Source organism: Lutra lutra, chromosome 1 (assembly GCF_902655055.1).
Source record: "Lutra lutra chromosome 1, mLutLut1.2, whole genome shotgun sequence".
NCBI lineage: Eukaryota > Metazoa > Chordata > Mammalia > Carnivora > Mustelidae > Lutra > Lutra lutra.
In genome coordinates, this window is record NC_062278.1 from 144,878,684 (window position 1) to 144,891,176 (window position 12,493).

Consider the following 12,493-nt stretch of genomic DNA (forward strand, 5'->3'; position numbering starts at 1 on the left):
TAATACAGCAACTCAAATGAGTCAGATTCCTTGAGTTGGCGTCTCTGTAATTCTCTTAGCTTTCCCCTCATGGTAATGAGATGGAGGTCACACCTCATAAAACAATGTCCACAGAAGGAAAAGGGGATAGTCTTTTTCTTCCCGAGTCTGTTTTCATGAAAAACAAAAAACCCAGGAAACTGCCAGCAGAATCCCCTTAAGTTGTATGAAGTGGGACTACGTGTTAGGCCCACCCCTAAACCTGTCATGATCAAAAGAGTTCCCTTGTCTGAGTGTGAGGGATGGGTTTGCCTTCTCAAAACATACTGCTGCCCCATAGTAGAGTAACAGCTAACATTTATTAATAAGAGGGATGGTTTGGGAGTAGGTAATCAGCCTTCTGCCACCAACTCCTTCTAAAGGCCAGACGTGCTGATAAACATTTTGCATAGTCGCTCTATTCCTGCCCACCATCAATAAGGTTTCTGTTATTAGCCACCTATGAGGAAACTGAGGCACCGAGAGACTACGTAACTCATCCAGGATCACGCAGTGCTTAGTGGAGAATCATTCATTCTACAGATATTTGTGACACCTGCTGTGTGCAAGAAGAATGTGAAGAGAAAGAGAGGACAATCCCTGTTCTCAGGTTGCTCCTGGCCGAGTGGGGGAGTTTAGACTAACAAAGTAATCATGGCACTGGCAGTGGTGAGGGAAGCTCAAGTCCACCAATAGTACAGGAGAGAGGGTCAGCCCTCCCTGAATGGGTGTGCAGGGGTTTCCCAGGAAGCTGAGTGCTAGCAGGGTGGATTGATGGAAGCCCACACGGAGAGATAGATTAGGGCAGAGAGGTCGCTTCAGGCCACGGAACAGCATTGGAAAGGTATTGCTCACCATGGGGAAGAATGTTCCTTTTCTATTTGTCAAGCTTTCCAATGTTAATTGGAAATTGTGGCTCTCAGGGAATTAGAGGAGATAGAAGATGCAATGATCCTAAACCAATTTAGAAATGTACTCCTGCACCTTCAGTGAAATGACTGCTTATAAATTGCATTAAAGGTAACCTTTCTCATATTCAGATCTAAAAAGAAATTCAAAGAAAAGGAAATTTTCTTTCTTAGATAGACTCTTTAGACAGCTCCAATCTGTTTTCAGAGAACAAAATAATTAGTTGTAAACTCCAAATGGCACAAAATGTTATCATTCCTCCTGGAGTAGATTTCCCCAAAGAGAAAATTTCTGATTTTTTTCCCAATTGATTGGAGAGGGATTAGGTGGAATTGTGGTTAGGGAATAGGAATAAAGGTAAAGGAGAGGTGAGAATTAATTTAAGAAGAATCAAGAAGACATGTTTAACTAGGATAGCTTCAAAGGCATTAAATAAACCTTTTTCAGTAGGGCTTAAAAGTTAACTATATTTCTTTCTTATGAAGTAATACACCACAGTGATGAAAGACTAATAAAATATTTACTAAAACAGTAAAGATCACTATAAGGAGTTAATAGCATTTCCCCCATTAGCTTTATGTTCTCTAGAACATTCTGTGTAATAGCCTTTGTATTTTCCATACTAGGGTTAATGACTTCTAAATGACTGGCATATTACTCTGTCCCTCTTGCCAGTCCTTCTTACCATTTTCTTGTCCGAACCCATCCTGTGGATGGGCCAAGGCATCAAGTATATATTGCTTGGTAGTACACACTTGGAGAGTTTGATCTTCAAAAACAAAAAACTGAAAGAGTTTGCCTCCTAGCAGTACATTTCAAAGAAAGGAGCAAGAGGTATATGGGGTGTGTGTGTGTGGAAAACAGATCAGGAAGTAGATCTCTGGCTGGCATTTCATGTTATAATAAACAAAATGCAATCCAGCTGGTAATACATCAATACATCAGCTTTCTGTTTATTTTAAATGGTTGTTCTTTGTTTTTCAGGATAACAGATTTAGAGCTGGCTAGTAAGAATCGAACCCCCCATCTTTCTTGACTCTATCCTTACTGGAGGCCTAAAGACATCACCAAATGAGTGCCCAGCGGATTTCCTATAACAAATCTGCCCCAGGACTGTCATAGATCTAGGTGAAATGAACATGCTTTAAATCCAACTGGAAAATGACTGGTCATGAAGGAGATCTTGGAGATGACATAGGAAGCTATAGTCTTAGTACATCCTAACTTCATAACAATGCAAATTATTTAAGGAAACATCCATTATTTAATACAAATATAGCTGGGGATCCTGAGAAAATAAATTCACTTTTCTTCATTGGAAATGACAATGATGTATAATCTTTTTTTAAAAATAATTTTTTTAAATATTTTATTTATTTGTCAGAGAGAGAGAGAGCGAGCACAGGCAGACAGAGTGGCAGGCAGAGGCAGAGGGAGAAGCAGGCTCCCCACAGAACAAGGAGCCCGATGTGGGACTCGATCCCAGGACGCTGGGATCATGACCTGAGCCGAAGGCAGCAGCTTAACCAACTGAGCCACCCAGGCGTCCCTAAAAATAATTTTTTAATCAGAGAGCTTTTCACTTGGAAATATGGAAACTATGAGATGTAGACATATTTATACTAGTTTATCCTATTTTGTGGATTGAATAAGGGTGATAGATCCTACTGCAAAACTTAATAACCATGACCTTCAATAATGAATATTCCAATCTTTTCTCAATAAAGACTGATGATTTTAGAATGAACAGTCCCATCTCAGGGTTCTTGGGCAGATTTGGCCTTGGACCAATATATTCAAACAGCTGGCAGTGGAAATGGTTGTGGCACCCTGTTACTTATACTATAATACCCCTGCAAAATTTAAGTCACCCTTAATTAACTAGAGTTTGGGGTTAATGATGTGGTGATGATGGACATTCCTCAGAAAGACTGCTTGTTCTATAATTCCAATCCGGATCCATCTGTTTACCTTTGCTACACATCACAAGCAGTCAAATAGTTTGAAGACAAGACAGCATTTTCACTTTCATTTAGATAGCTAAAAAAACAAAAACAGAACAAACAAAAAACAAAACAAAACAAAAAACCCACAAAAAACCCCACAGAATCACTGTCTTATGGAGCTGGGATCCCACGGTGCAAAAAGACCTAAGGTAAGAAACATTTAGAGACCAAAATAGTACATCATAATTTTCCAAATGTAGATTCAGAGAAAGGAGAAATTCTTGTAGGCTGAAGCTGCTTTTTTTTTTAATATTTTATTTATTTATTTGACAGAGAGAGATCACAAGTAGACAAAGAGGCAGGCGGAGAGGGAGAGAGGGAAGCAGGCTCCCTGCTGAGCAAAGAGCCCGATGCGGGACTCGATCCCAGGACCTGAGATCATGACCAGGACCAGGAGATCATGACCTGAGCCGAAGGCAGCGGCTTAACCCACTGAGCCACCCAGGTGCCCTGAAGCTGCTTCTTGAAGAGGGTGTTGGATTATACTTTTAAAGGTGATGGGAGGGATGCCTGGGTGGCTCAGTTGGTTAAGCAGCTGCTTAACTGATCGATATGATCGAGTCCCATATCAGGCTCCTTGCTCGGCAGGGAGCCTGCTTCTCCCTCTGCCTCTGCCTGCCTCTCTGCCTACTTGTGATCTCTGTCTGTCAAATAAATAAATAAAATCTTAAAAAAAAAGATGATGGGAAATGGGAGTAGAAAATAGAAACGTGGTGAGGGAAAAGGAAGGTATAGTGTTGAGAAATGTGGTGAAAAGTCAGGTCTGTTGGAGACTGAGCAAAGCCTCTGAATCCCAGGAGCAAAATCTCTGAACCCCCACAACACCTCAGAGCATCCCATTCCAGAGGCTGAATCACTCCGCTGGTATTCCACGTCTCTGGAGTTGTGGCTGTGCCCTCTCATCCTTCTGTTACAGAAGATAAACATCCCTGATCCTCTCACAGGGCAACTCTTCCACTGTGCCTTGGGTTCCATTTCTGTCACATTCTTAGAGTCACTTTCTGAGCTCTACCTGCCTGTCCCCTTCATAACTGGTATTTCCAGCTATAATGAATTCTTGCTATCGGTATTCAAACCTCTCCCATCTCCAGCTGGTATCAATGACAAAGATATCAGTTGACTATGGCCCTCTACCCACCACCCCCTTTTCGTGCTCTTTCACAGAAAAAATTATCGAGTCAGTATTGCCATTGTTCTCTTTTCCTCCCACCTCAGCCTCCTTACCTGACTTCAGTTGAATTCTTTTCTTCCCAGTCCTCTGAAGCTGCTTTTGTGAAGGTCACGATTACCTCTGTATTGCCAAATCCAGTGGGGACTGGCTATATGGATCTTTCTTGACCTCTCAGTGAATTTGGACACAGTTGGCTCTGCCTTTGTGACACATTTTGTTCTCTTGATTTCTGTGATACCATGCACTTGGTTATTTTTCTACTCCTCTGGCTTCCATATTGACTTTCCTTTTCCATCTCCATTTTCTTTGCTTTCAGAATGTCTCACAGCAGTTATAGGTTCTGTATTCTTCTTGATCTCTATTCTCAGGTGGCCTCCTCATCAAGTCTTATTACTTTAAGTGTATATTCTTTACATCTAGCATAACCTTCCTCAAATTCCAGATTCACTTATGAACTACCTGTTGCCTACCTTTACTGACTAATATGCCCTTAAAATTCAACATGACTACATCAGGACTTCTGATGGAGTTTCTCTTCTCTCAACCCTCTGGTCCTGTGTCTCAGTGTAGAGTATCAAGATCTCTTATGTTCGACAAGCCATAGCCTAGGAGTTATTCCTCATTGTTTACTTTCTCTCACATCCATAAGCAATTCCACAAAGTTCCTTTTGCCTCTACCTCCAAAGCATATCTGAAACCCCTACACTCCCTTCTGCCTTTCCACAGCTACCACCCTATTTCAGTCTGTCATTAGCTCTTTCTTCACCTGCTGCAGTGGTCTTCTGACTGGGTTTCATCAGACTGTTCTTTCTCCACAATCAATTCTCTATGCAACAGTAATCTTTTAAAATATAAAATAGATCATGCCAGTTTCTCTTTTAAAATGCTCAGGGTGAGTTGCCAATTGTACTCAGAATAAAAGCTCCTGACCATGTCTTAAATGTCTGAGACCACTCTCCAACTCCCCATGGTTCTCCTTTTGCTTACCATGCTACAGCCACAGAAGCCCTCTTTCTGTATCTTAAACACTCCAAGCTATGCCTTCGAACTGGCTGCTGAATATTCCAGACACATGGCTGGCTCCTTCTTATCGTGTAGACATCAGCTCATAAGTTACCACCTTGCTGAGACCTTCCCAGATGATTGATTTTTAATTAGCTCTCCACTTTTTTCCATTTCCCAATTACCTAGTTACTGTCTCTCAAACCACTTAAAAAATTTCTTCAGACAATAAAACAAGAAAGAGGAAGAAGATTGACAATGGAATAAATAGAAAAGAGGAGATTAATCTACCACTTGATTTGGTTTAGTTAATTTGTATTATTTGTCAATAAATAGAGTGAGAATTTTGAGGCACAATCAGATTGGTGACCTCTGAGCTTGGAAGTTACCTTTTGGGGAAAAAATTAGTGTGCTCAGGAGTCCCATTCTTTGGTTTCATCAATAAAGTTCTGAAGCTGTTTGCTTAATCTGCCTCCCTAGTTGGAAACAAAACATGGAGGTGTCATGGTGCCTTTTCAAATGGTCAGAAAATATCCACAACAGTCTGCTGGATTCTCCATAATTAAGGAGTGAGCCCGTTGAAGCATTGGGAATTCCCAAATGTTGTGTATTCGGGAAGATGGAAAAATAATGGTTGCAACATCACAAAAATGTTCTTCCACTTGCTTTCATAAATGTAATGGTTTTAGTGGTCCATTTGGTGAGCTCATATCGCCTCACTAGCATGAAATGTCTGTGGCAGCGTCTCTAGATACAGTCTTGCTTAGTAGCTGAGTAAGTTCTTACCTGGTTTGTGAACTGATGGAGCTGAATACTATTTAAATTTGTGCCTTCTATAAATCTGGCCTAATCTCTTTCTTGAGTCCCTAAAGTTGAGTGTTATTCTTGATTGTCAGAAACTTAAGTTTGGTTTACAAATTCCTGGATGTATGTGCATTTATCTGGCAGGATTATATGGAGCGTGGTCTGGGTTGGTGCCACTAGCCTCATAGAAAATGTAACTTAACAGATACTCTCTCCACCTTCTGAATCATCAGGGATGACTTCTTTTTGTTTTTTTACTTGATGAGGCTTAGGGTAGAAGAGACATCAAGCAAACAGTTTGCTCAAGTATGATACTGAAACCATGCTCTTGTTAAAAGACTTATGGTCACCAAGATATTATTAGAAAATATATCACATTCAGATTTATTTTCAATTACCAAGTTTTGAACTATAGGAGTAAATTAAAAAGGGAAAAAAGAAAAAAATGTAAAAATCCACCAATAAGTAAATGATTAAATGAATCATGGAATATCCATTCAGAAGTTTCTAGAATCATTAAAGTCTGTCACGAGAATATAGAAACATGGGAAAAGTACTATAAGTATAACAGGCAAAGGAGTACAGCAAACTATTTATTATAGGAGCATATCTTTATGAGAACTATGCATAGAAAAAATTGGGAGAAAATATATTCATATGTGTGGTAAAGGCAATTATGTATTAATTAGGGTAGTGTAGGCAGTGGTAAGAAATAAACTGCAAAGTTTATAGTAGCTTCAACATCATAGTCCAGAGCAGATAATTGTTAATTACAGGAAAGCATCACTCTGTATACTGATCCAGGTTCCTTTTATCTCATGGATCTGTCACTACCTAGGACCCAGATTCCTCTCTTGAAAATGCAGATGAGTAAGACAGTACGAAGAAGGCAACCTGCATCTGAACGTTCTTAGCCTGCTGCATGTCATTTGTGAGAACTAGTTAGATGGCCCCACTTAGAATGCAAGAGAGTCTGGGAAATGTAGTCCTTCACTGGGCAGCCACTTCCATTATGCCAAGGCAAAGCACAGATTTGTGCTAGGAGGTTAGCAATTTCTGTTAAACTTAGTAAGAGCAATTGAACTAAATCAGAATCTAGGTCTCTGACTCTGAAATTTATGCTTTTACCTACCATGCTGTTTGGAGGCTAAAAACCTAGTAGTTTCCCTACAGAGTACAAATGATTAATGGGTTTCAGCCAAGCACCTCTGAGCCATTAACTCTAATAACTTAGGGGATTGTGTTGTCGGTTAGAAACTCCATGTTGGTGTCAATGTCTTCTGATGTTCCCACTTCCCCTAGCTCCTGAGCAGTCTCCTATTCCAGGAAAGCCCAGAAATCCTGCCTGGAGCCCCTCCATAGGGAGACTTAGGGAAGAAATTGCTGCCTTGCCAGTGGAATCAGCCCTGCTGTGAGGGTCCCAGGTCTCATGTGAAGGAGAAAGAAGCCATCCTTGAGGGTTGGAATTGATTGAGATGATGACTGCATCTGAGCTCTAAGACCTTGCCCAGTCTCATTAATTGCACCTTCTACCTTTTCTGAGGGCTACCATGCAGATGTTCCTTCACTCCAGTAGAGAAAGACCCAGAGTGTATTTGGTACATGATTCCCAAGCATAAGGGGGTTTCTTCTTCTTAGACTGAACATTGGAATTAAGGCTTTTGACTGGTTTATCATCCAAAGCATCCTCTAGAATGTTGCTATGGAAGTCATGAGTTTTAAAAGAACAATCTGACAATCAGGGAGGAGGTGAGTCTAGCAGATATCATCCATGTCTTCTAGAAAAACTGAGAATGATGCCACTATTGCTGCTGATGGTCTATTGCTACTTTGTCATAGTTTAAATGCTGAAGATTTTTGTACACATTGTTTTATCTGCACTTTGGAAGAAATCCACAAAGCAGATGTTATGTTCATCATCATATTCATTATCATCTTATAGATTTAAAGACTGTAATTTGAAGAGAAGACATAATTTGTTCAAGGTCACACACTAAATAAGTAGAGTCTAAATTCAAAGCCCATGTTCTTTTGCTAGATCACTTGTCATTTTAATTTGTCCAGAATCCATTCCTACTTGTCTTAATATTCCAGTTCCTTTGAGAATTTATCTGTCTTTCATTTTCTTGGAGTGAAGCTGCTCATTTCCCAATACGAACATGAAGAGAGCCAATCTTTCCATTCCTTCCTGTTCTCTGCATTACCCAATGGTAGAATGTGACCCAAGCATGGGCAGCTAGATACTGAATCGTGGGTAAGGGAAACAAGAATGAGGAAGGAGCCATCTGAGACTATAAAGTCTGTTATGGCCCTCTTATGGCTTTCTAAATCATGGCCCTGTATTACCTCCTAGATTTCTGCTAGTTTCTAAGCCTGTTCTCTCAGACTTTAATAAGTCCCATGATCTCTCAGGTATCTGCGCAATATACCTTATCTTGGTTAAGTGACCCAGAGTTGGGTTCTGTTGCTTTTAATTAAGAGCAATATATTATATATTTGGATGCTATTTGTTACAAGTAGCAGGAATTCCATCCTTAAACTGGCTTAGACAACAAGGCAGTGTATTAATTCCCATAAAAAGGGCAGAGAAGGTGTCAGGGATTTCTCAATCCTGGGTAGAATGGGCCCATCCACTATCACCCAAACACTGATTATAAAACTCTTCTCCTTGGCTTTCTTACTTTCTTGTCCTAAAACTCCTGGGAATGATGAGTCATAGTTGGACTCAGTGTTGATAATTAGAAGGCATAATGTGGAACGTATATCACCTTAATGAGAAGCTCACTTACATTGTTTTTTCTAGTAATAATATGCCCTGTAAAACCTGAATTACACATTTTTACAGTTTTACTTCACAGGGAGAAATAGCATTAGGGTTTAGATTTGGGGATGTTTGAAAGAAGTTTTATACTACTGGTTTTGTAAACCATTAAATTATGAAAATTTACTACAAGGGCATATATTCAAAATGCAGCAAAAGAAAAGATATAGTCCTATAGATTCAATAACATGCAACACTAGCTTCTTAATTAACCAAATATGTGTAAATGACCCTCATTTCCCAGATTCTCCCAGCAAGAGGTACATGGTGACTGTCTGATCTTCCTCTCCCTCAAGTAACTAAATGTGGCTGATTGCATTCCCTCCTGGAGAGGGAGACTTTTAGGAGGGAGAGGAGTTTCTTTTCTTTTCTTTTTTTCCCCTCTTTTTCTTTTTATTAAGGGCTTCTAGGAAAGAAATACTTTTCGAAATCATATACATGAAAGTAACTACTTTCTTTCTTCCTTCTCTTCTTCTTCTTCTTCTTCTTCTTCTTCTTCTTCTTCTTCTTCTTCGAGAGAGAGAGAGAGAGAGATATAAACCATTCTTTACTTTCCAGACTAAGAGCTAGAAACATAAATACAAAGGTAAGAAATATGATGTTCCCATTTGAAAGTCTCGTTAGTTACAGATAGTAGTTATAGAGGAAGAAGAGAGGGAAAGTAACACCAAGAGGAAATGACAACAGAGAAACGTACAAGAGAGGACTTTCTTCTGATCATTTTTTTTCCCACAGAAACACAAACACACACTGACAATGTCAAGGAAGGCAGGTTGCAGAGTAGATGTACCCATTCCAAGGGGCACAACCACAGCGGATAGATAAGAGACGTTCTTTGGAGTAACCTTACTGTCTTGATAATTTTCAGGCTGTCTATATTTACTTGGGAAATTCTGCTTGCATATGCTTGCATATGCTTGGGAGCAGAGATACCAAATTTCATGCTATCCCCTTTGTAGATATTTAGGTGAAATCTGGAGGAACTCATTCTAAAAATAATGCCTTTTTTTCATCAGCTTCTTTTTTGTGGGGTGGTGGTGGTGGTACCAAATTACTTTATTTGAAGGAATGGTACAAATGAAAGAAGTTAAGTAGATGTACTTGGGGTAGAGGTAACCCCAACATGCACGCATGGCCTCAGGGACCAGGTGGCTCTGGGAAGACAGCCTAAGGCTTAGCTCTCACTATCACTGTTTCCCAAGGTGTGCTTGTCAAAGAGATACTCTGCCATGCCAGACTTGGGGGCCCCTATCTTGCACAGATTGGTTATGTGGCCACCCAATTCTTTGATGGATTTCACCTGCTCATTCAGGTAATGAGTCTCAGTAAAGTCACACAAATGGGGGTCATTTTTATCAGTGGCCAGTTTGTGCAGTTCCAGTAGTGACTGATTCACACTCTTTTCCAAGTGTAATGCACACTCCATTGCATTCAGCCCATTCTCCCAATCATCACCGTCTGGTTTCTTGATATCCTGAAGGAAGATTCGGCCATCTCGTTGGTTCTGCAGCTTCATCAGTTTCTCAGCATGTTCCCTCTCCTCATGAGACTTGTGAAGAAAATATTTGCCAAGTTCTTCAAAGCCACATCACCGTGGTCAAAGCAGTAAGACATGGACAGGTAGACGTAGGAGGCATAGAGCTCCAGGTTGATCTGGAGGTTGATGGCGGCCCCTGAGTCCTGATGACGCACTTGTGAGTGGGACGCGGTTGTCATGGAGGCGGCTGAGGAGAGGCGGCGGTGGGCGGCGAGCGGCGGTGGGCGGTGACTGGGTGGCGACTGCTCGTCGCTGGAGCGGCCACAGGGCGGGCTTGGAGCAGTCTGAGGGCACTGTGTGGAGATGGCCAGGGTGAGGGGACGAGCGCCGGTTCCGCCCAAGCACTGTTGAAGCAGGAACCCGCGGCGACTCTCAGCGGAGACTCTCTTCATCAGCTTCTTGATATGAGAATTCATCAATGAAGAAGTGAATAATGCCTCCAGTTGACACGTTGACAAGAGTATTTATAAATAATTGAGGCTAAAATGAGTCCCAAAGTCCTACAAAACAAAATTAAAATTGTGTTCTTTGAAGACCAGAAGTTCTAGCTAAACCCACAAAGAAATAAGTTAGAGGCATCTAACAGTGATCCAGGCCGAAGGGGCAGGGGAATAAACTACAACCAAATATTGAGACTACATAATCGCTTACATCTGATTTGCAAGATAAAGCAATTTAACCTTCTTCAACGGGTTTCAAAAACACATCGGAATAGAAATAAAATCTGATAGAGATGGGAATACAATCTGGTAGAGATGTGGCTGAGCGCTGAAAGGTATTCAGTGTCCCAGGAAACTAATGCTACCGTAAGAAAAAATGCAGCCTAAGAAACAAAAGTAGGTAATTCATACAATAACGGAAAGCTCAGGACTATTTCCCATCTGGGTCTTCCCTTTTCTTACTTTTCTATTATTTATGACAACAAAGATAATTTTCAGATGAGTGACAGAGGACAAATGCTTTTCCTTTTTTTTTTAAATTTTTTTTGGTAAAGCAAGGATGAAGTGCACTATTTCTTAAGCAACAGAATCACTATTTTATAATAAATATAAAGAGAGCTATATCCCATAGCTCTCTTTGCAACAGAAAATGTCCATCTGCTACCACTGGGTTTGCCTTGCACAAAGCTGCTTTGAAAACAACAACATTGTATTGTTAATTTAGACCTGCTGTGGATGTGAATACTTATGATCCGTTCTCCTTTAATCTACACAATGGAAAAATATCCTAATTAATGGAAAATGCTCAAAGGAGTGACCAGGGCACTGTCAGCCACAGCACTCACAAGACAAATTGTAATGGGAGATGTTTTAATGGAAACTTTTAGTTGGCCCTGACATTTTCTCCAATTATTAGCATTACTTTTCCCTCTGTTCAGCTGTGTTTTTACTTTTATTCCACATTGACCTCTCCTATCCACTTAACCTGATCAAAGTAAAAGAATGTAGAAATCCTAACTTCACAACGACATACCCCAAATGAACAGAGTCATTTTAAGAATATATTGTCTAAACCATAAGTGACTCTTAATCTTACAAAACAAACTGAGGGTTGCTGGGGGGAGGGGGGTTGGGAGAGGGGGGTGGGGTTATGGACATTGGGGAGGGTATGTGCTGTGAAGTGTGTAAACCTGGCGATTCACAGACCTGTACCCCTGGGAAAAAAATATATTATATGTTTATAAAAAATAAAATAAAAAAAAAGGAATATATTGTCTAGAAGGCACACATGATGATTGCTCATTATCAGTGAAATGAATAAGGTATAACCTCATTTTTGGTGTCACTGTTTCCTGGAATGCATCAGAGAGTCAGAAAAGGAAAAGCATAAAGAATTTGATTTACAGGTACCCCCTGCCCCTGAAAGTTCACAGTACTTTCACTTCATATTTATGAAAAACCTATGTTAGTACCTTTTTCCAAGAGGTATACGCCTTGCTTTAAGCCATTTCTACTTATGTTTCATAGGAACACTCTTTCTTGCTTTCTTTTTTTGAGAGGGAGAGATTGACAGAGCATGCATGTGCAGGAAGAAGGGGAAGGAGCAAAGAGAAAGAGAGAGGGAGAGAGAATGTCAAGCAGAATCCCCCAAAACCCAAGGGCCCCACACGGAACTCTACCTCATGACCTGAAATCATGACCTGAGCTGAAATCAGGAGTTGGATCTCAACCCACTGAGCTGCCCAGGCACCCCAGGAACACTCTATTCTCAAATAGCAGGGTGAG

The 12,493-nt window shown here is 40.5% G+C and overlaps 1 pseudogene; it reads right to left on the reverse strand.

The window, feature by feature from the left end:
- Positions 1–9,853: 9,853 nt before the first annotated feature.
- Positions 9,854–10,462, reverse strand: LOC125085173 (ferritin heavy chain-like; annotated as a pseudogene).
- Positions 10,463–12,493: the final 2,031 nt, after the last annotated feature.